The sequence below is a fragment of the Balaenoptera ricei genome, chromosome 7 (genome assembly GCF_028023285.1).
Source record: "Balaenoptera ricei isolate mBalRic1 chromosome 7, mBalRic1.hap2, whole genome shotgun sequence".
Taxonomy (NCBI): Eukaryota; Metazoa; Chordata; class Mammalia; order Artiodactyla; family Balaenopteridae; genus Balaenoptera; species Balaenoptera ricei.
Window position 1 is genome coordinate 49,023,697 of NC_082645.1, and position 24,740 is coordinate 49,048,436.

General features: G+C 34.2%; 1 protein-coding gene across 17 annotated transcripts in view; it reads right to left on the reverse strand.

Moving 5' to 3' along the window:
• BAZ2B (bromodomain adjacent to zinc finger domain 2B) overlaps positions 1 to 24,740 on the reverse strand; it is a 379,971-nt gene that overhangs the window by 147,630 nt on the left and 207,601 nt on the right. Inside the window, exon 1 of one of the 17 annotated variants that reach the window (XM_059927935.1) lies at positions 20,428 to 20,684. The exons of the other annotated variants lie outside the window; for them this stretch is intronic. The gene's annotated coding sequence lies outside the window, so the exon portion shown is untranslated. Of the gene's footprint in view, positions 1 to 20,427; positions 20,685 to 24,740 lie in introns of those variants that run through there. 17 annotated transcript variants of the gene reach the window in all.

Sequence of the window (24,740 nt, forward strand, 5' to 3'; positions counted from 1 at the left end):
TCTAAATTACTAAAAATTAAAAAATTTTTTTCTAGTAAAGAGAAATGTATGTGCTAACTTTACAAAATTCAGAAAATATGTTAAAAATACAGGAAGAAAAAATTTTAAATCCATCTCCTCACATACCACATAAAAGTGGGAAAGAAGAGCTAGGGTGATGAGAGGGGTGGGCAGGCAGGGTGGGAGTGCAAAAGCTTAAGATTTGGGGGAAATACAACATCACTGATAGACTAGACAACAAGGAAGAAAAAAAGATCTCAGCCTTGAAGTAATTTTTATATGATGACAGTTTCCCTGAAAGCAAAATTCTACCCTTCACCCACATCCAGGATGTAGGAGGTCTATGCCTCACTGAGATTTCCCTGTGCTTCACCCATGCTTCCTCTTACACAGACCATCTAATGTACCAGACAGGACTTCTTGCTATTGAGGTAATCCTTGACCCTCAACAATGGGTCATATGACCCCACTCCTGTGGTCAAAGCTGTCTGAACCAGACATTACCCAAGGAGATAACGGCTGACCGGAAATCTATGACATGTGTTAGCTGCCTCTGAAAGATGCTATGATCTAATCAGACTCTCCCTGACACATGTCTTAACTAATAGGAGGGGAAGTTGTTGTTGAGTAGGAGATCATAAAGGCTATGGGCCTAAAGATATACAAGCTAAAGAAAAGTGGGTTGGGAAAAATGTTGAAAGAATACATGTACAGAGAGGCGAGTGGTCCTGAGAGAGAGGAGATAAGAGTATGGCCAATCTCAGGTTCTTTTCCTTAGACTGCCTTTTTTATTTTTCTATATTCCCTGAGACTTCTCTGTAGCCTTCCAAGTACCTATCCTTTTAATTGAGTTTTAGTGGGTTACTGTTATTTGCAACTGAGACTGGTAGAAAACTTCCTAACAACAAATGTCATGTTTAGTCTTCTTTTGTCATCTTTACTCATGCTCTTTACCTATTCTGTTTTTCCTTTCAACAATCTAAATACTATATTCCTCCAAATATAGGCCCAAGAATCACTTTATCCATAAAGCTGTATCTGACTAATCCTAGGCCACAACTTCCCATCTTTGAACTATAGAGCATTTTAGCTTCTACACAGGAAGCTACTAATTACATGGACTGTATTTGTTTTATGAATTCACTGTATTATTCAACACATAGCCAGTATGTCTGCTGAGTCTTAGTTTCTGAATCAGTAAAACGGATTAATTACACCTCCTTCAAAGAGCAATTGTGAAGAGAATGCTTAGCACACTTCCTGCTAGGTATTTTGTTCTTAAGTGTTTGGCCAAAATTCAGAAGCAAATATCTTTTATTTTCTTCAAACTAAATATACAAGAGTGAGAAAATAGCTCATTAAAAGTCAATACTATTTCTTTCATAAATTCAGTGTGAGCAAAAAGAAGTTAAAAATGTCAAGAGCATTTTCATTTCCAAGCAGATTTCTTTCACAGGTAAACCTGAATAGATGGTCAAGAAGTATATTAGAGTATCCCCTGTCAATCTGCCTCTCAAAAGAGTGTTATCATTACTTTAGCTTTAGATAATACTAAAATTTAAAGTTTTGTTTTTAGATACCAGCAACACTTTCAGTTTAGTTTTTAGATAAGCAAAATAGTAAAACTGCTTTTTCCTGAGAAGATAATGCATAATTTTATAACTTTCATATTCAAAAAATTACTTTTGTTCAGACTATAACTCTTTTTCTTTAGTAATTTAAAGACCAAGATGTCTCCTTTATGACTTCAGTAATTTCTAAAAATTCACAAATAGTTACAATAATTCCCTACACCATCTCTTAGCTATAAAACTAAGTCAAATTATGCACTAACATCCTTTCAAATACGCCTCTTCCATTTTCCTCTTAATTTTTTATTATTTTCTGAACTGCATATAGATTGTCCATTTCTTATTGTACTGACAGGCCAAAATATTAATATAATAATACTCCTAACTTTTCATTTGGAAGATTCAAGACCCTTCAAAACATTGCTCAGAGAGAATTTAACTGCCTACTTTCATAATACAAGGCTCTAAGTATACATCCCAAATGTGTCTTAACATGACCTGCACTAAATACATGAAAACATCATTTAACTGTTAAATATAGTGATAAAATAAATACAACTATAAGCCAATGTTTTAGTATTTCTACAAAGTAAAACAAAGTACCAACCCAATAATAAGATCATTCTAAAAACAAGCATTAAACTGATAAAAAAATTTAAGTATCCTTTATAAATAGCTTACTGATTACTAAAATAAATGTAGTATAATGATAGAACCATATATATCTATTGAAACTACAAAACTGTCTGTACTTTAAATGCTTATCTGAATATTCCACTTCAAATGTTCAAAAGTTAAGAATATTTGGGTTCCTCAAAAGGCTAAACATAGTTACCAGATGACCCAGCAATCCTTTTCCTAATTATATACCCAAGAGAAATTAAAACATATGTCCACACAAAAACTTGTACACAAATGTGGAAATAATTCAAATGACTATAAACTGATAAGTAGATAAATAAAATGTGCTATATCTATACAATGAAATATTATTCAGTAATAAAAAGAATGAAGTATTGATACATGCTTCAACATGGAAGAACCTTGAAAATGTTATACTAAGTGAAATAAGCCAGTCATAAAGGACCACATGTTGGTCCTTTAAAGGACCAGTCATAAAGGACCACATAATTCCATTTATATGAAATGCCCTGAAAGGGCAAATCTATAAAGACACAAAGTAGATTAGTAGTTGCCTTGGGCCATGGGACTGTTGAGGAAAAATGGGAGAAGACTACTAATGGGAACTGGGTTTCTTTTTGGGAATGATGAAAATGCTTTAATTGACTATGATAATGGTTGCACAACTCTGTGAATACACTAAAAACTGAATTACGTACTTTAAATGGGTGAATTGTATGGCATGCGAATTATATGTCCATAAAGCTGTTAAAAAAAGAACATTTGGATCTCATGTTGATAAAATGCCATTTGACTTAATGCATTCTCTATTGAAATTTTAAAATCAGTATTCTCAATTCTAGCCTCCATATTCAAAACTAAATGTAGAATGTCCCTAGTATGACCTTTCATGTTTCACTTATCAAACTCAGGCACTCATCCATTTAGTTAATTTTACATCACTCTCCCTCTCTCCCTTCTACCTCCCTCCCTCCCTCCCTCCTCTCTCTCTCTCTCTCTCCCTCTCTATAGAGATAGAGACAGAGACAGAGATAGAGACAGAGACAGAGATAGAGATAGATACAGAAATAATTTTTTAACTTGCTAAAGTTACATTAATTCAGTTTGGGAACTAACAGGTTTATCCAACATATAAGCTCCTAAGTACTTACCAGACTTGTTCCACAACTTCATTCCAATAGTCACATGACTAGCTAGATTTTTATAATAGAGGGATTTAACAGAGATAAATAAGCCTGAGATTCTAAACCACAGATTATTCACTCTCTTCTGCTGACTCTGATTCCTAAATATCTTCTCTCTATTCCCACCATCATCTTAGTATAATCCTAAGGCAGTTCTTACTGGAAATACTGCATGAGCCTTCTAAGAGGTTCCTCTGCTTCTCTTCTCCAATCCTCCATGCAGACACAGTAATCCTATTTATTTTAATAGTAATCTTTTTAATATAAAAATCTGATCCTGCCACTCTACCACTTAAAAAAATCTTTCATTATCTCTACATCAAATACACGATAAAATCCCAGGTCCTCTGTTTGGCATAAAAAGCTCTTCTTAATGAGGTCTGTGACTTCATCTTTGGTCTCACTCTCTTCTCATACACTAGGTAACTAAACTTCTCGCCATTTCCCCAAATATAATATGGTCTCCCGTGCATCCATGCCATGTATTTGGTACATGGTGTTCACTTCCCTCAAATGTCCTTCCCTTATTCCCTGTTAAACCCCTAGACATATTCTAGGTTTCATCTCATGTTATTACCTACTCTGGGGAACCGTTCTAATTCACTGAGTAAGTCTTAGGTACTCCTTTCTTGTTGCTCTCGTATAGTCCCTAATTAAAGCACTTACAACACTGTACAGCGATTTTCTGTTTCGATATCTGACTTCCTACCACACTGTGAGATCCTTGAGAAGCAGGGGCTACTGCTTATCACCTTTACAGCCTTAAACCTAGAATGTAAGACCTCAATAAAAGGCTTTGAATGAAAATGTGTAATAATCATTAAAATTTAGGGCTTCCCTGGTGGCGCAGTGGCTGAGAGTCTGCCTGCCAATGCAGGGGACACGGGTTCGAGCCCTGGTCTGGGAAGATCCCACATGCCGCGGAGCAGCTGGGCCCGTGAGCCACAACTACTGAGCCTGCGCGTCTGGAGCCTGTGCTCTGCAACAAGAGAGGCCGCGACAGTGAAAGGCCCGCGCACTGCGATGAAGAGTGGCCCCCGCTCGCCGCAACTGGAGAAAGCCCTCGCACAGAAACGAAGACCCAAAACAGCTATAAATAAATAAATAAATTAATTAATTAAAAAAAAAATTTATATGGAACTTGATAATTTACCAAAAAAAGTATGTGCATATATTCTCACTTTACCCTAAGGACAAACCTTGAAGTAGGTAGATCTGGCATTATTACTTCAATTTTACAGATGAGGAATTCTGACTTAATATCTATCATCAATTGCCAGTCAGTTAAAAAAAATGAGAAACTTAAGATTGCGAGAAGTCTCTCCTTACTTCTTATAAATTGTTTATGTAGGAATAACTTTAAAGTAAGTTTTCTTAAATATACTTGTCAATAACTATACAAACTGCTTATAAATTTTCAGTTTCTGAAGTAGAAAAATGTTGACCAACGAGGCCTACACATTTCCTTTAATCTATCACTCCAAAGTCAACAACAAATATTATGGACCTGTAAGAGGGACAGACATATACTTGTCAATCATGATCCTAATTTTGAACCCACTCTCCTGTTTCTACTTGATTCTACTCTAGTGCTGTCACTACTATCAACTTTTCATTCTTCCTCATTTTTCTGATTTGATGGTTTCATTTACTGTGTAAGACCTTGGCTTCCCTTGAAAACTATTTTGATACCCTATACTAACTCCAATGTTTCCCGCTGCTTTGTTGGACACCTCCTATAACCTTGTTAAAGTTAATACAAAGTAGTCTTTATCTTGCATTCCAAGTCTTTTATCACTTAACCTAATCCCACTACCATAATAGTAGAAAAATTTACTCATTCTTATTTTCAAGCAGTACCTACTCTGTTTTAAGTATAAATATTAACTTATCCTTTTTGGTCTTCTGTAATTTTGTACTTAGGAGCAACACATTTTATCATTGTTTATGTTTTCTTATCTAAAATATCAATTTTTTGGTGATTATAGATCTTCTAAATAAATAGCAGAAAGGTTTAACAATAACATATTTAATAACTAACCTCACCTCATCCTCATATCCCAAAATAAGAGTAAAATAACAAGGAAGAAAAGAGCATAGGGAATAAGGACGCCTGAATTCCATTTGCAGCTATGATACTAATCATAGCATGTGACACTGGGCAATTTAACATCTCTAAACTATAGTTTTCCCATATGCTTGGGACTTTACTTTTTTAAATACACCAGTAATGCTCCTTTTTTTTTTTTTTTCTTTTAACCTTCTCCTGAAAGTTTAGTTCAGAATGTTCAAATGTCCTGTCACGTTGCCTTCTCCATGAGGCCTTTCCTGGCCATATTATTTAAAAATCAGCACTACATCACCAGTACCATTTCTCCTTAGCACTTATTACCATCTAAAATATTTCATTTATTTTTCTTATTTGTCTGACTCCCCCACAAGACTATTGACTAATATATCCATTTTGTTCACTGCCGTATCTTCACAAGCCTAGAATAGTCCTGGCACACAGAATGTGTTCAAAGAATATTTGTTGAATAAATAGCTGAAGACCTCTTTAATTCCAAAAATTCATTCACCTAAAAAAGTAAATCAGAAAATCTCTTCAAAAAGTTTCCACAAACTGGTCAAGTAAATTGAATACAATAAATGTCTATACTTTGTTTTAACTTTGTCTAAATATATAAATATACTATAAATGTGATAATTAAAGGAAAAGCATCACTCTTGATTAGTAATTTACCCTACCTATCATTCAAGAAACCCGACTTGTAAAGCACACAGTACAGAGTGTCTTCTGTTGGCACCTAGTCCTCATTTCTGAATTTTAATAAACTGTTGAAACCCAAAGAAAAAAAAATGTAACTTGCCATTCAATTCATGTGACCTATTTGTGCCAATAAACTCTTTTCCATAGTTATACCAAACTTCTAAATTCACTAAGGTAAGGAGTTAGAGTCTACTAGTTCATTTTTGTTAGCTAATTTTACTTTACTTAAAACATAGCAACACCCTGGGGTCAGGTGAGTCACATTTGTTTTATGAATCTCACTGAACATCTCTCTCTTAAGACGTATATCCGAGTCCCATAGAGGATAGATAAATGAGATTCCACTCAGCTTACACAATAAGATACTTTTTCATATAAATATAAAATACTATATACAAATACATAAAAGTACAGGTCTAGAATATTCCTCTAACAAAGTTTCACATAAATTTGTTTGGGTCTACTCTTCAATCTTATATAAAGGTTATATTTTAAACAAAGACACAGACAGCAAATGTTTCAAAATCTGCCTTAGTAAACAGAACTTGATTTACAAAGCTACATGTTTATTATATAAACACTATCAATTTATTTTAAATCTTGATGAACAGGAGGAGTAACATTATGAAAATGATTTACAAAATATCCACAGATAAAAGTAATAAGCCACTACAAATGAAGGGACTCATCTTCTTAGAGAAAATTTGACCAATTAAAAAAATCTTAATTTAGAATCTAGTGAAACAAAGGAGTGTATGATTTATTTCACAGTAGAATAGAATTTGGCATAGTGCCTTCAACTACTAGGTTTTCAAATATTTACTGTTAAATGAATTTTTTACTACAAAAAGTTTTACCTTAGACTTTCTTTAATGCAATGATTCTCAATCCTGGCTATATATTAGAATTACCTGGAGATTCTTAAAAATATTTATGTACATGAAGAGCCCAATTCCAGACCAATTATATCAGAATCTCTGGGGACGGGGGCTATGCTATGCATTAATAATTTTAGAAAGCTCTCTAGGAGATTTTAATGGGCAAGGAGGGTTGAGAATCATTACCACAGTGCTTTACAAAGCTTCAGTTCAACATTACTAGATAATATCAATTTGGGGGTTCAAATGAAAATAACAATCAACTAGTGTTGACTGCACTGTTGGCCTGGTATATAACATTACTAATATTAAGGATGCTATAAGTCTGACTAAAATGGAAAGAAAAAAAGAAAAAGATCTGCTAAATGAGGTGGTGAGAGGGATTAAGATGAGTACCAGAAGAGTAGGAAAAATATACAGACAGCCTGGAAAAGAAGAGCACCATGAGAAAATGGGAAAAAAATAGAACTAATCATCATCTTAAAGTCCAAAAGCCAAGTGGGAAAATAAAAACAGAATAATTCATACAGTAAATAATTGTATACAGCAAATAATTCATAACAGCAAATACATGTAAAGGGAGCTTCTATAATTGGCTTTACTGTTACACAAAGGTTCTAAATAGGTATATATGCATAAGCTAACTGAATATTACAGACTGTCTACCCTGTATCCAGGTGAGCATTCAGAGTGATTGGTAACAAGGGCAGGTATGAGAACTTCCAGCCATCTTCCTGTCATAGTAAGGACAGAGAAATCCGAACCAAGGATCTCTCCTTCCACTTCTTCTCAAAGAACTCTCATAGGCGCTGGCTGGTACGTCCTATAAGTAGATTATTTAAACTGAGTTTTACATATACACTAGGCATACTGAAAGGAAGTAGGGAAACGGGACCGCCACTCCTCTGAAAAAGTTTCTACAAGGACAAGTGACTATCTGGGTAAGGCTCTACAGTTACCCACAAATCCCTTACCAGGTAGCCCTTACCATGGTCTATCACTTCTTCAGGCTCCACCTCACCCACACACAGAGGGAGCCAGGATGATGGGAGGGTAACTGGACCTAGCAATGGAACCTATTGTCCCAGATATTCAAGAGATTTGAATTGCAATTTGCCATATTATACTAAGATAACTGAATATCCATAAAGTTCAGTTTCAATATCATGTCTATGGAATGATTAATGAAATAAACAGATTAGAACAAACCAATCTTCTTAGGCAATAAAGATTTTAGAAAAGCTTCCAGAGAGGGAAGATAGATACAGACTTCTATAAGCTGTTTATTAGGTGGAGGAATATCTCCCAGTACTTAGGTAGTAATTCCACAAAGAACCAGATAGGCCTGTTTCAGGAAACATCCCAACCTTCAGAAAGGATACTATTAATACTTAGGCTACAGTTTAGAAAACAGGATCTGCCTTTTACAAACTATATATTTATTATAATACAGGGCCAGCAAGGGAAACATCATTAGCACCAATGTCCTGTTCTCCACTTCCCAATTTTTGAGATCCTAAAAACTTTCCTTTTGGAGTTAGAGATGAATAACTGAGAGTACTGAGTCCTTTTCCACCCTCCGTAAGTTGTGTCCCAGGACGTGAGGAGGTTAAGAAAAAGCAAAGGGAAAGAATGAGGTAAGTAAAAGAATCTTAACAATATAAAATATCCAAAGAGGTTAAAGAGTCCAAAAATTGGCACTATTAGTAGGACTGATAAGTAATCCATCACTCACAAATAAACCCTTTGTTCAATATCAAGTATGATACTTTACAGGATAAGCCAACAGAGAAGTCATGGTATTCCTAATAAGGTATCTAAGCTATGGTAATGAAAAATCATAGATTCCTGGGGTCCCCGATTAAGTTTTGGAATTATAAGAAAAGAGAGCTTTCTGGCAGATGCTAGATGGCCATCAAAGAAAAGCTGGATGGCAGCAAGGAGACCTCAATGTTCCTGAGGACAAAAAATTGAGGTTTTCTTCTAAAATGTAGCCTGATATACTGAAGAGAAGCCCAAAACCTTGAGAAATCTGCCAAGAACTCTAGAAAAAGTTTATTAGGCTGACTCAGCAATAAAATTCAGAATTCAAATCACTACAATAGAGTAACGAGATAATAGGAATTCTGGCCAATCTTGGAAGAAGGAAGATAAAAAAGGGGATCTGGGAAGAGGAACAGGCAAACAAAGACACTCCCCAGCTGTTGACTCATCCACATTTGGTGTTACACTGGAAAAGGCCAGTGTTTGCGTAGTAGGCAAGGGCCACAAACATACCTTGAACACCACTCCATCCAGTCTGATAGGTTTACCGGTGACAAGGTCTGGGGTAGCATCCTGGAAAAACTGATAGGTGTGGAAGACTCGGAGAATATGTCAGAGACAAACAAAGACACTAACTCTAACCATACTTCCTTAGAGGACCTTGAAAAGCTTTCAAAGTGAATGGAAACATTACTTGTACCAGTAAAGGGTAGGATTCTTCAAATTGGAATATTAACCTCCAAGTCTATTTGGACAGTTTTTCCTTTTGTTTTTTTGTATGTAAAAAGTGTAGAAGCACTAGACTCTAGAATATAACCTCTCAAGAAATGGCAATAAAGAAATTATATCTAGAAAGAGAATTAATTCCAAGTATTAGGTGAAAACTAAGACTTGGAAAGGTATTCTTCCTAGAAAAAAAGCAGTGGTATCTCTAAAAAAATTTCATTTGAATTTCACATAAACTAGTTCCAGAAAGTTCTAAGGCATTAAGTCTATTTGAGTGTGTGTCTACATTTTCATCAGGGATTAATTTGATTTTGGAAAATTAGATGTGTTTTTCAATCAGTGCATTAAGATACTGGGAATAAAATTAGGTCTAGGATTCATTTGATGCTTCGGACCACATGACCAGTAATCTTTTAAAACTGAATGATAAAAGAATAATTAAAAGAACAAAAATGAGAAGGGACAAAGTAGATAACAGTTAGTTATACTAAAGGTACAGATATTTCAAAAAGAAGGAACTTAAAAGTTTGAAAAAGTGAGGTTCAAAAGGGACCACATTGTTTCTAACTGGAAGTAGAGATATTTTGAAATAGAAGTAATAGCAAGATGGGATTTCCCTGGTGGTCCAGTGGCTAAGACTCCACGCTGCCAATGCAGGGGGCCTGGGTTCGATCTCTGGTCAGGGAACTAGATCCTGCATGCTGCAACTAAAAGATCCCGCATGCCGCAACTAAGACCCGATGCACCCAAGTAAATAAATAAATATTTTAAAAAAAAAGAAGTAATAGCAAGATAATTTGATTTCTACTATGGAATATTACACAGCCTAATAAATACTCCTATCACCAGGGTGCAGCAAGTATCTTGAAAAGAAAGCTGACTTCAGTGGTCTTTTTTTACCCTCTTTTAATTTCTTTTTTTTTTAAATTTATCTTACTGTCGTAAGAACACTCAATATGAAATCTATCCTCTTAACAAATTTTTAAGTGTACAATACACTACTGTTGACTGTACGTACAATGCTGCACAGCAGATCTCTAGAGCTTACTCACCTTCTTAACTGAAACTTTGTGCCCACTGTCTAGTAACCCCCCATTTCTCCTTCCCCCCAGTCCCTGGCAACCACCATCCCACTCTTTGATTCTAATAAATGTGACTATTTTAGATATTTTATATAAGTGGAATCATGCAGTATTTGTCTTCCTGTGACTGGCTTATTCCACTTAGCATAATGTCCTCAAGGTTCATCCATGTTGTTGCATATTGCAGATTTTCCTTCTTTTTTTAAGGTCAAATAGTTATTTCACTGTATTCATATAACTACATTTTATTTATCTATTCATCTGTTGATGGACAGTTAGGTGGTTTCTACATCTTGGCCACTGTGAACAGTGCTGTAATGAATATAGGAGCAGTAATATGTCTTTAAAATTGTGAGTTGAATTCTTTTGGATAAATACCCAGAAGTGGGTTTGCTGGATCATATGCTAATTCTAATTTCTTGAGGAACCTCTATACTATTTTCCTAAGTGACTGCACCATTCTACATTCCCACAGTGTGCGGGGTTCCAATTTCTCCACATCCTAGCCAATACTCACTGTTTTTTGTTTTTTGATAACAGCCACCCTGAAAGGTATGAGGTAATATCTCATTGTGGATTTGATCTGCATTTCTCTGATAATTAGTGACATTGAGGATTTTTTCATACCTGTTGGCCATTTGTATGTCTTTTTTGGAGTAATGTCTGCTCAAGTTGTTAGCCCATTTTTAAAATCAGACTATTAGTTTTTTACTATTGAACTGTAAGAGTTCTCATATGTTTTGGAGATTAACACTTTATCAGATATGTAGTTTGCAAATATTTTTTCCCATTCCATAGATTGCCTTTTCTCTCTGACAACTGTTTCCTTTGCTATGCAGAAGCTTTTTAGTTTGATGCAGTCTCCGTCATTTATTTTTGTTTTTGTTGCCAATGCTTTTGGTGTCATATCCATGATACCTTTGCCACGATCAATGTCATGAAGCTTTTCCCCTGAGTTTTCTTCTAGGAATTTTACAGCTTCAGATCTTACATTGAAGTCTTTAATCCATTTTGAGTTGATTTTTGTGTATGGTGTAAGATAAGGGTCCAATTTCATTCTTTTGTATGTGGATATGCAGTTTTCCCAACACCATTTGTTGGAAAAACTAGGCTTTCCTTATCACATATTCTTGGCACCCTTTTCGAAGATTAGTTGACTATATATTCATTGATTTATTTCTGGACCCTCTATTCTGTTCCTTTAGTCTATATGTTTGTCTTTATGCCAGTATTATACTGTTTTGACCACTGTAGCTTTGTAATATATTTTTATATGAGGAAATGTGATGCCTCCAACTTTGTTCTTCTTTCTAAAGCTTGATTTGGCTATTTGTGATCTTTCATGGTTCTATATGAATTTTAGAATTGTTTTTTTCTATTTCTGTAAAAAATGCCATTGGGATTTTAATAGGAATTGCTTTCAGTCTGTAGGTCTCTTTATGTACTATGGACATTTTAACAATATTGTCTTCTAATCCCCCTCCTTAAATTTTCTATTTCACTAAGTTTTTGATCCCTTTAAATTCTTTACTTCCTTAGCTCAACAATGCCACAATAAAAATTTTTTTAAATATTTTATCTAATTATTTAATTTTCAGTACATTATCCAAAGTATTTAAAAGTCTACCACAATTCTGTACTTAATAGACTATTGTCTTTTTGGTTTTAACCAAGTGGAAAATTATTTCCCAAAATTTTTTCCCTAAGTCTAACCTTTGTTGATGATTTAGACACCCCATAACCTTGTTCTCTGTTCCTACTTAGGTGTGGAAAGACTCACTAAGCTCAAATCAATATTAAGGAATTTGTCTCAGAGGTTTGAACAAAGAAAAAAAAAAATATTCCATGAGCTATCTTGTGTCAATTTTCTCAAAATTGCTGGCTATTTCAAACTCCCTATGCATCAAATATTCACATGTACACCCTTGATGAGAAATATCTCTCTGATATCCTAACCAATATTCTTACCAGGAAGACCCATTACATCTGCTGTTACTATTTCCATATTGAGTTCACAAGCATGATTCATTACTGTACGTGTGCTTGTGATATTAAATCTCTCTCCTAGGGAAATTTGTAATTAGGTCAAAAAGTTTCCCTATCCCAATATTGCTTCCCATTTCCTGGGTCATATGATCTTATCAAGCCCATGAAATAAGCTTCTTTTGGCTTAGTGGTCCCTCATTGATATATGAAAATATAGGTAAACACTGTTTTCCTAACTCACATTGAATTCCAGAATTTATACTTTGAGTCAGTTTTTAAATGTCAACTGAAATACCTCTAGTTTTTTGTCTCAGACTTATATAAAATGTTAGCCTATATGAAGTAAATAAATATAAAATGACTAAATAGAATATATTGGAATATTTTCCAGTTAGATATAATTAAGGGAGATTTTACTTTACAATGCAAAAAAGGCAACTAAAAAACTAAAAAAGAAGTATCTTAAAATTGGGCAGAAATAAACTAAATTGCACTAACTACTTATGGAAATGTCTGTACCTATCTATTTATAATAGATGCCTAGGGACTGAGAAATAGATATTTGGTGACCATGTTTTATAAACTATTAGAGTAATATTGAGATAACATACAACCCGAAGGTTTAATTATTTTATTAAAATTCACTTTAAGAGGTAGCTCTTTATACATACACATTTTCTCATGCGTAACACATGGCTTTCTGTTTCTTTTCTTTCCTTGCTGCTTTTAAAAAAAATATATGGTATTTACCGAAGTCAGTATTCATTCAGCCTAATTTTTTATATACTGTATATCTATAGTATAATAAAATAAAAGTTAATGCTTGATAAGACACTTGTTATGGAAAACAGTTTGACAGTTCCTCAAAAAGCTAAACATAAAATTACCACATGACCTAGCAATTCTTCTCCAAGGTACATACATACCAAAAAAAATTCAGAGACTTGAACAAATATTTGTACATCCAAATGTCCATCAATAGATGAATGGACAAATAAATGAGATATATATATATATTTATATGTTTGTATGTATATATATATATATAATATTTATTTATATGTATAATGGGATATCACTGAGTCCTAAAGAGCAATGGAGTTGGGATACATGCTATAACGTGGATGAACCTTGAAAACATTATAGTGAGTGAAATAAACCTGACACAAAAGGACAAATATTATATGATTTCACTTATAGGAAATATCTAGAATAAGCAAATCAACAGGACAGAAAGTAGATTCAAGTTTACCAGGGGCAGGGGTAGGGAGAAATGGAGTTAGTGCTTAACAGTTACAGAGTTTCTATTTAGAGTGATGAAAATTTTTAGAAATAGGCAGTGGTGATGTTTGCACAACATTTTGAATGTAATTAATGACAATGAATTGTAAACATAAAAAGCATTAAAATGGCAACTTTTATGTTATATATTTTTACCACCACTTCAAAAATGTAATAATGTAATTTACCAAAAACCATTGGATTGTACACTTTACACGGGTGACCTGTATGGTGTATAAATTATATCTCAATAAAAATGTTACAACAATTAATGTTTGAAGTCCCTCTTCAATATTTGAAGCTCAGGTCTCTTTTCCTTAAAGAAGCCCTCCCCGATCATTCTACGATCTTCTCTTATTATCAGCTCATAGTATTTTACTTGTTTATATCACTCATTTAGCACTTAATTTCATCCTCCTTTTGAAATCTCTGGTGTTTTAAAATTACTATTACACATTTAATATTTGATTATGCTTTGTTTACAAAACAAGATTAGTTGCTCAAGTTATCAAATCAAGACTCATACTTAATATTTGTTTGTACTTTTTTTTTACCAAACAAGATTAGTAGTAGCTGAAATTGTCAAATCAGAACCCAACAGCCCTCTATCATCTTCAAATTATCAAAAAATATTTCAATTTTACACATGCACATATCCATTAAGTAAGAATTTCAATAACAACTGTTATTTCTGGGAAAAAAATAATCAGAATACTCATTCCCTGGGCACTCCAATGAATCAAGGATGTAATAGACTTAGTTTTATAACTATTAAAAATAGGTAGTAGGATACTTTTAACAGAAAATTCTGTTTGACCAATCATTTTTCTTTTTCCCCAAATGAATTAAAGATACCATCCAAACAAAAAATAAAAAAGGTGAGGAATACACATTTAACATATATACAAGTATTTTTATGTCTAAGTAGAACTGTACAGGATATATACATTTAATCCTGAACAGGATTAAATAAAATATGAAATTACACAGACAGCTTAATTATAATAAAAAAGGTGTTTGGGGGCCAACCAAAAGTTTTGTTTACTTAAAAATCTCATTTAATGATTATAGTGATCTTAAAATAAATTATACATAAGAATTTGGGGTATAATGATGAGAGAGAAGGAAGACTTTAGAGAAAAGAATAGGAAGAATTAATATATATATGATATTCCTTTGGAAAATAGCATAAAAACTTGAGAAATATATATAGCACACTTGGGATAAAGTTATATACTTATAGAACAGAGATACAAAGGCTAGGTAAATTTTCTACCTATGTAGAAAATTAGTATATGCTTAAAATGATCTTTGAGGCTTATAGGCTATTTTAATCTGCAGCAGGGTTTTCTTTTTTTAATTGGTACTTTGAGAAATGCCTAATATATGTTTGCTAAAATATTTCTTTCCTGCAGAATGTCTGAATGATTTGCTCTTAAGTATGTCTTTAAAAACATATCATAAATGTAAAGAGTATTAGCTTACATGAAATTTAAGAAATAACATATTTTGATCTAAAGGCAAAAGATTTAAGTTTTTAAAATATGGCATCATTACCTCAAAAGTAAATCTATTTCAATGAACAACTATATTTCTATTCCCTACCAAAGTAGAATGACTTATGTTCACTTTTACAGAGAAAATACCCACTGGCATCTCAGAGAATATTGCTTTTCCAGCCCAAAATACAGCTATTTATCAAATTCAGTTCCCCAGAAAACAGTCAATAAAGAGAAGGAAACAAAAAATGGTTTCCATCAGACAAAATAAATGAGTTAAAACTCATTCTTCATTAATTGGGAAGTCCTCATACCCTTAATCTCTGAGGCTTTATAATTTACACATGATCCAACAAGCTTGGGTTGAGATTCCCAAAGTCACAGCATATTAGAAAGAGGGATAAAGATGATGATGATAGCAGCTGTAAGTTTCTAAGCACATATTAAGCACTACACATGGGAACGAGGGCCAGGAACGCAGAGAGTATCTGTAATAGGAAACTGTACTGAAAGCTGTGTAGGAACTTAAAAAAGACCAACAAATGGCTTGACTCCATGACCAAGAATCTACAAATCTTATGTCTCAAGGGTATCATTATGCTACAATACAGAATAACTAATGCTCAAAAAGACAACTCCTTGAGACCTTAAACAAATGTTTAAAACTTTGCAAGGTTAAAAATATACATTTTTTTGGGCTTCCCTGGTGGCGCAGTGGTTGAGAATCCGCCTGCCAATGCAGGGGACACGGGTTCGAGCCCTGGTCAGGGAAGATCCCACATGCCGTGGAGCAACTAGGCCCGTGAGCCACAACTACTGAGGCTGCGCCTCTGGAGCCTGTGCTCCGCAACAAGAGAGGCCCGCACACCGCGATGAAGAGTGGCCCCCACTTGCCACAACTAGAGAAAGCCCTCACACAGAAGTGAAGACCCAACACAGTCAAAAATAAATATAAATAAATAAATTAAAAAAATATATATATATACATTTTTAAAATAAGGAGCATGGACAATACAATCTAAAGACCTAGATTTGAATCCAGACCCATCACCTAATATGTCAATGACCTTAGGCAATTGTAATCTCCTTCAGACTCAGTTTCTCCAAATGTAAAATGGAAATAAAATTTACCTTACAGCATTATGGTGAGAATCAATATATGTAAAAGCACCCAGCACAACCCATGAATATAGTAGCTACTGAAATACTCTGAAAACTTAACTACTTAGAATAATTTGTTGAGATAAACAATTTTATTACTTTTAAATGTTATTACTTTTTAGATGTTTAGACGTTACTCTAGTTTGTAAATATGTAAAAGTAGAAAAAGCCGATTCATTTAACTGTATAAAGAATGCTCTCAAAGTTCATCATAAATCACCACCCATTCATTCTTCAGCCTCAATTTAGATGGTATCTCCTCTGGAAAATCTTCCCACAATCTCCACTTGCATATCTATTCAACACTTATAAATCTACCACGTCCAAAACCAAACTCCTGATTGTCCATCCCTATCCCAAACCTGCTCCCTATGAAAACCGTCCCCATCTCACAGTTGGTGGCAAGGCCATCCTTCTAGCTACTCAGCAAAAAACCTTGGAGTCATCTGGCCTTCTCTTTTTCTCATATCCCACATCCAATCCATCAGAAAAACATTTTGGTTGTACCTTAAAAACATCCAGAATTTGACCACTACCATCATTACCTAAGCCACTACTTTTCAATCAGATTACTATAAGAGACTTCTAACTGGTGGTCAATGCCTCCCTACAGTCTATTCTCAACATAGCAAGTGGAGTGAACCTTTAAAAATATAAGCCAGATTTACCGAAAGCCCTGCAATGGCTCCTTAAAGTCCCTACAGTGCTCTGTAAAGCCCCAATTACCTCTGTCAAAACCTCCTATTCTCCCTTCTCCCTCACTCTACTCCAATCATTACTCTGAACACACCAGGTATGCTTTTGCCTTGAGTCCTCTACCTGGAAGCCTCTTCCCAAAGATATCTGCATATTTAACTTCCTTGATCGTTGCTCAACTCATCACCACCACAGCCTTCTTACGCTTCTCTACTTTTTCTTTCCTCCATAACACTTGTCACCTTCTAACATGCTATATACTTATTATGCTTACTGTTGACTCCACCCCAATATACGTTCCACAAGAGCAGAGACCTTTGAAAATTTTATTTACTTATATATCCCTAGAACAGCACCCCAAATATAAATTAAATATATAAATAAAAGAAGACATTAGAACTTCTTTGTGTCACCTTTAGTATCTTGCACTTACCCCTATTATATCAGTTATCACATTGTACTATAATAGCCTGTTATATTTTTGCCTCTTCCACTAAACTGTAAGTTTCGTGAAACAAGGGATTTTATTTTGCTTTCCATTACTATCGCAGAATGTACTTATAGTGCCTGACACTTAGTAAGGATTCTAATATTTGATAAACTGCTGAAAAAAACCCCCATCTAAATCAAAGGCTTTAGCGCCTTTATTATCTCCAAAATATAAACACAATGCTTAAAGGCATGACACTGAAGACTGAGTTCCTTCTAGATTTTGTTAGAGTTTTTGGTCTGGCTCTGGCACTTATTGACTAAAGGACATTGACGAAATCATTTAAATTCTCTACAGCTATTTCCTTATCAGGAGAAATGGGGGTAATGATACTACCTATACCTCATGTGATTATCATGAATGTAAAATAAGATGATGGTGAAGGAATTCAAAACATGCTTCTTCAAAATACGCTGCTCTGGCATATTGACTGTTTTGAGTTAAAGGCACTTGAAAAACAGCAAATACAAGAAAAACACTGACCTTCCTTCTTTCTCTTAAAAGCAGGAAATGAAATTACTATATGAAAGATGTCCTCCCTGTACCAGAAGGAAAGTAACATTCTTATCATCAAAGATGAAAAGTTGAGACTGAGAGAATTCTCAACAAACAGACCTTGTTAAAATAATTCTTATCTTCCTTTAGTCTCCCCACATAGCTTAGTCACTTTTCCACAATTGCCTCTCTTTGTTCAACCTAACATAAAACAAGTAGATTTCACCATTTCTTTGGTCTTCATTCCTTTTGCAGACTCCGTTTCACACAAAACTTCGTATTAAATAAATGTGTATGCTTTTCTCCTGTTGATCTATCTTACCTCAATTTAATTCTCAGGCCCTGCCAAATAGAACTCTAACAGGATAAAGTTAAAAATTTGCCTCTCCTACAATAAAATTAGCCCAGTCGTTTGCACATATTAAGTATTCAATAAGTGACATCTATTATTTGCTATTACAAATTAAACAGGACTTCCCTGGTGGCACAATGGTTAAGAATCCACCTGCCAGTGCAGGGGACATGGGTTCGAGCCGTGGACCAGGAAGATCCCACATGCCGCAGAGCAACTAAGCCCGTGTGCCACAACTACTGAGCTTGCGCTCTAGAGCCCGCGCGCCTAGAGCCCGTGCTCCGCAACAAGAGAAGCCACCGCAATGAGAAGCCCGCACACCGCAACTAGAGAAAGCCCCCATGCAGCAACAAAGACCCAATGCAGCCAAAATAAATAAATTAATTAATTAATTACAAACAAATTAAACAGAGGCACTACTATAAGTCCTACTTCAATAACTTGACTAAGTTGGAATATTCATTAAATATAATCTTTGGAATCTGCTTAGAATGACCAATAACATAAATTACCGAGTTACCTAAAATATCTTTGATAAGCATTTTGCAAAAGAAGTTACCTTAACTCTCTCAGCAAAAGTATTTACATTATCCCAGAATATTTTAAAACTATTTCTTAATGTTAGGTTCTATGACTATCTTCAGTAGCTGCCTTCAGTGTTTAATAATTTCATAGTATTTTTAAATATAACCAGGATGCCTAGTACTAGAGTTTAAAAAGTAAACATCTTACTTTTTAGGTGAACTATACTTATAGGCCTATAATATATACACATCTTCTTCCCTCTACTCTAAATAATCTCATTTCCGGGAATAAGACACTTGAGAAAAAGTTAAATAATTTAAGTATATTTGTGACTCTTTACTAAATCACCTCCAAGCTTACCACTTCTCATTTTAGTCATGTACCCAACAATATGTAGAATCCTCTGGTAATGTTATATTGGGGATTTAGCAAAACTAACAATTTTGTTGAAATTAAAAGGGCAGTTATATGGTGTTTATTTTAAACTTTACTTTCCACTATTTTACAATAGAAATAATTTTTCTATTATTTCCTTGTCTACTGTGACTCCTAAATGTTCTCCTATTCTATGTTCAGGGTCAGTTGTCCATTTTATAAAATACTTATGAATACTCATTTTCTTTATACTTTGTACTACCATAAAGAAAAAAAACATTCATTTTACTTAGCACACATATGAACAGTAGACAAGAAAACCAACGTAAGCAGTTTAAATGATTGTCCCAAGACCACAGATGGAGTGACTGCCAGCTTTAGGATTAAAACTAAGAAGCTCATTATTCCCCTTCTTATATTCTGAGTACTTAATATTGTTTTTACATCACAGGGATCTCATAATTAATTTAAGAATAATAATTTAATTTAATAATTAAAACAATTATCAATAATCCTGACAATATGTTTAAATAGATTTATGAAATGTATTAAATAAAAATAAAATTAGTTTACTCAAATATTCCCTGAAAAAATTAATCTGATTTACTACATAAGTTATTTTTAAAATTTTGCTTAGAGTGCCAAGAAAGTGACAGCTTAATATAATTTATCATTTCAATGTCTTTTTTAAAAGCTAATTTCTTTAACCAAAATCTACAGTAAGTATATGAGAAGGTTGGATTTAATACCAAACAAAAATACTTTTTCATTAAAAAAAAAAATCCTCCAAACTTAAAACAGTAGTTTCTACTCTAATTGTAAACTTCAACTTCAGGAATTATTTACAACAGATATACCTAAGAAAAGACAATGATAAAAAGTAAAGAAAACACAAAATACCATTGCATTTACAGGAGAAAAAGACATACACTATAACATTAACAGCTTACTGTGGAGAGTGGGTTTAATCAGGAAGTAGCCATTATCCTTTCGATTCAGAGCAGTGACAGCACTCCAAAACAACAAGCCGTGATATTTTTCAGTTAAAAGGCATGAACGAATACCTACTATTGTGTCCTAGCTTTGCTGACCCCAAAGGTCACCATATGTCTTTTATCAAAAGCTATCATGAAAACATAATCCAAGTAAGCATTTACAATGCTTTATTTGTTGAAACACCTAAAATCTACCTAACACAACCTCTCTCTCTCTCAGTTACTCACAAAACATGGCTGTCTTATTCAGAGATTAGCAATTATTGTAATGAGATACTGTCGGAGAGGGTCAAATAGTACTTCCTGCAGTTTACACATCTTGATTTCCTGGTAAACAAACTGAAAGGCAGGTGGAGCACTTAGATCACCAGTAACCGTGAACGCTCACGTGACAAAACTAAGCCAGGTGAGGTTGAAGTCTCAATCTTTCTTTTCTTAATTTTATTAACGTCAAAACAGACAATAAAGAGTTCTATCTTTCTTCCTTTTTTAAGGAGGGTTTATTCCTGACATGTGAAGGCACACAGTTTATAATAAGGAATGCTTGAGAAACGAATCTGTTTAAGTAGGTTTTAAAAATTACTTCTCGGCAGGTAAATTTAAAAACAAGGCAACACTAGCTAACAAGGTTTGAAAAGAAACTAAGATTAACTCTTAAAAAACCTGCTAACTATAGGGAAATGTCTTTGAATTTCAACTCCTTCAAGAAAATAGATAGAAGAAGTTTCTGAGTTATAAATAAAGACAAGCTCTTGCAAAATAAAACTATAATTCATGTGGCAGTCTTTGGGAAAAAATCTCGATTATATGAATCAAAAAGTTTACATAACTTGAAGCTACTCTCTGCATCATTTAAAATTCATATTTCAAAAAGAAAACAAAACCTAAAATATTTAACTGTGAGCATTTAAAAATACATATTGTTAGCTTGAAAATTAAGTTTCTTTGTCCTTAGTTTTTCCCCCAAATTGCTGTTTTTTCACTCTGAAATTTCTAGTATAGTTGAATGAAGATTGATGTAAACTAAGGGTATAAAACAAACACACACTGTCAAAATGATAAACTAATTCACTAATTTAAAAATATTTAGGAGATTTTTTTAATCTACAAAATTTCATTTATCTTTAAAATTCCATATATTCTAAGGCCCAGCATCTGTGTCCTAACTATTATGAACACAGCATGCTTTAATTTTAATGCAAAGAGCTCTTAATGACCCTTTTACAGCAATATAATCAAGGCATTAAATTATATAACTTAAATCAGGTGTATATTTACTCTGCAAAATAAAACTCTAATGTATTGCAATAGAAAACAAAACAAAGTGACAATAAAATCACTGACAACAAAAAGAACACCTAAGTAGACAAGACTGTGCCAAGAATACAAAATATCAGAACAGGTTATGTTACAAACATTTAATATGTATCATTTGAAAGGAGTACATATTTAATACTGAACAACATTAATGCAAGTTGCTAATCACCATCTTTACTATGATGACGCATGAAATAGCAAATTTTCAGAAAACTATTACTACAAGTTTCAGCTGAATTTCTTGGTCCAATTAAATAATTCAGATATCCTATAGTTACCTGGAATGCAAGACACAGCCCTTATTTCCTTTATAGATAATTTAAGATATAATTCCTACCAAATAGGTAGCTTTGAATACGTAATTCATATATGGAAACAAAACAAAATTTTAAATTAGGAAACTATTATTTCAATTATTTCAAAGACCCATGGCTATTTAGTTTCCCATATGGATCAAATTTAAAGGATAATGAAATTAAAATACAGAAGTAAAGAAAATAAATTTGAAATTTTGTTTCATTCAAGGTAGCTTTTATCAAATGTCAGCAAATTTCAGGGTAAGAGTTTACAATTCGGTTGAAAGGGCAAGGATGAAAACCAAGGTAAATATGATACCCTCTGAGTTAGAAAAAGACCCCCGCTGAGCTAACCTGTGAGAAAAGGAAACCTTTTCCTCCTCTAGAGATATTTCAGCTCTGCTTGTTCTCTCAGTCAGGCACTCTCGCGTAAAGCACACTTAGCACAACGAACTATACCTGGCAGTTCTGTACAGGGAGAAACCTCCAGAAAGGATTCCCTTGCCCCCGGCAGGTCTAAGAAACCACAGAGGAGATTAGTCCTCCATGACTTAAAAAATTCACGCAAAATGAAAATGAAAGACAGGAAAGGGGACAGGAGAAGGAAGAAAGGCTCCTACATTTATTTGCTTACATTCTGCTGGCAATAAAGAAGCTTTGCATAGTATTTGTATCCCATCTTATTTCAAAATAACTTAAGGTGACTTATGGACATATGATTAGTAAAACAGAATGCTTTCAAAATGTAAATTAATATGAATAAAGGGAAAATAAAGGGAAGCAAGAAAGATGAAACACAAAGTAAAGCTGGAACATAGAAACGCCTGTCATAAGGCCTTGCACAACTCTAAGATGTGAGTGGTTCAGCTCTGAGTTTCCTAGCAATCAAAGTAAAGTGGGAAACAAGACCAAATTATAAAATTCTCATTCTGTATAAACTGCATTTTACAAATAAGCACCAAAGCTTTCCCTAGTACTTAGAACTGAGAGAAATATCTTCATACTTTTCAATAATGCAACCCTGGACAAAAAAATAATTTTCTCAACAGCATCTTTACAGAGATTAAATAACCAATTTCATATGAAATTCCTTTCAACCTTTCTTCGGGGCAAGTTGGGATCATAACATGATGAAACGTTACCCAGAAAATGAGCCAACTTGCTAGGAAGCTATGTATCTAATTGGGATCTTTAAACAAACACTAACAATCCCCAGCATCTTTTGTTAAATTCACAGTCCATTTTCATATTCCAAGTTCATATTTCATTTTCTAAATGCAGATTCTTCTGCTGGATGAGTAAATAAAATGGACATGCAAGTGATAACTGTGGTTCCAGATCAAGGAGAAGACATTGGTAGGATAGGTCCAGACACTTAAAAGGGATCTCTCTTTTTAACTTAAAACAGTTCTTCTCTTCCTCTTTGTTGACCTTCCATGATCCTGCTCAATTCAACAGCCTGGGAACCCAATCTCTGATGATTCACATTCCTCCTCAGTTTGGTATTTGTAGCTATGGTAGAGAAATCTGACTTAGAGTTTCTAGATTCCTACCTTCTCAGACAGTCTGCACCAATTTCAATTTATTTTAGAGCATGAATCTTGGCATATTTTTGCAGCATTTACTTTTCATATTATTGGTGTGGGAGAAAGACAGTAAAATTAATATAAAAGCAATTTCCTATTTCCCATTTTATTATACAAGATAAAACAAGGTCCACAATAGTAGCACCTCAATACACCATACATCTGGACTGAATACTACTAAAATTTAACAACGCTACAATCTAATTTTCATGTGGGGTAAATAAATAAGTAGTAGCAAATATATTCCACTACAGTTGTGTTGGTCTCTTCGCTGTCTCCCAAAGATGCCAAGGTTATGTTCTCTTACCTACCAGTTTGTTTATGTTGTTTCCCATTTCTTCCTTACCACACTATCAGCTTAGATCTCATCACTTCAGGAGGCCCCTCACTCAGAGCCTAACTATTTGAGCCCAGAAAACCTTCTTTCTCCACATGATTTAGCTCTATATTACTCTCTAATTATTTTAGGGATTTCCCTTACTAGATTTTGAAATTTCTTATTTTGTATTACCCATTGTGAACAATAAAATGTAAACATTATAAGTACAAATTAACTTAAGATGGTGCATTAATAAACTGCTGTACATAACAGCTCATGTTTGTCCAACATAAACAAGTTATTTATTATGATTGCATCAAGTGAGCCAGAAGGCCAATTTTTCTTTGTATTTTAATTTATTTACTTTTGGCTGCGTTGGATCTTCGTCGCTGTGCGTGGGCTTTTCTCTAGTTGCGGCGAGAGGGGGCTACTCTTCGTTGCAGTGCGCAGGCTTCTCATTGCGGTGGCGTCTCTTGTTGCGGAGCACGGGCTCTAGGCGCGGGCTTCAGTAGTTGTGGCACGCGGGCTCAGTAGTTGTGGCTCGCGGGCTCTAGAGCGCAGGCTCAGTAGTTGTGGCACAGGGGCTTAGTTGCTCCACGGCAAGTGGGATCTTCCTGGACCAGGGCTCGAACCCGTGTCCCCTGCATTGGCAGGCGGATTCTTAACCACTGTGCCACCAGGGAAGTCCCCAATTTCTAAATGATATACAATCAACCCATATTAAATCAAATCTTGGGCTTTTCTATTTTC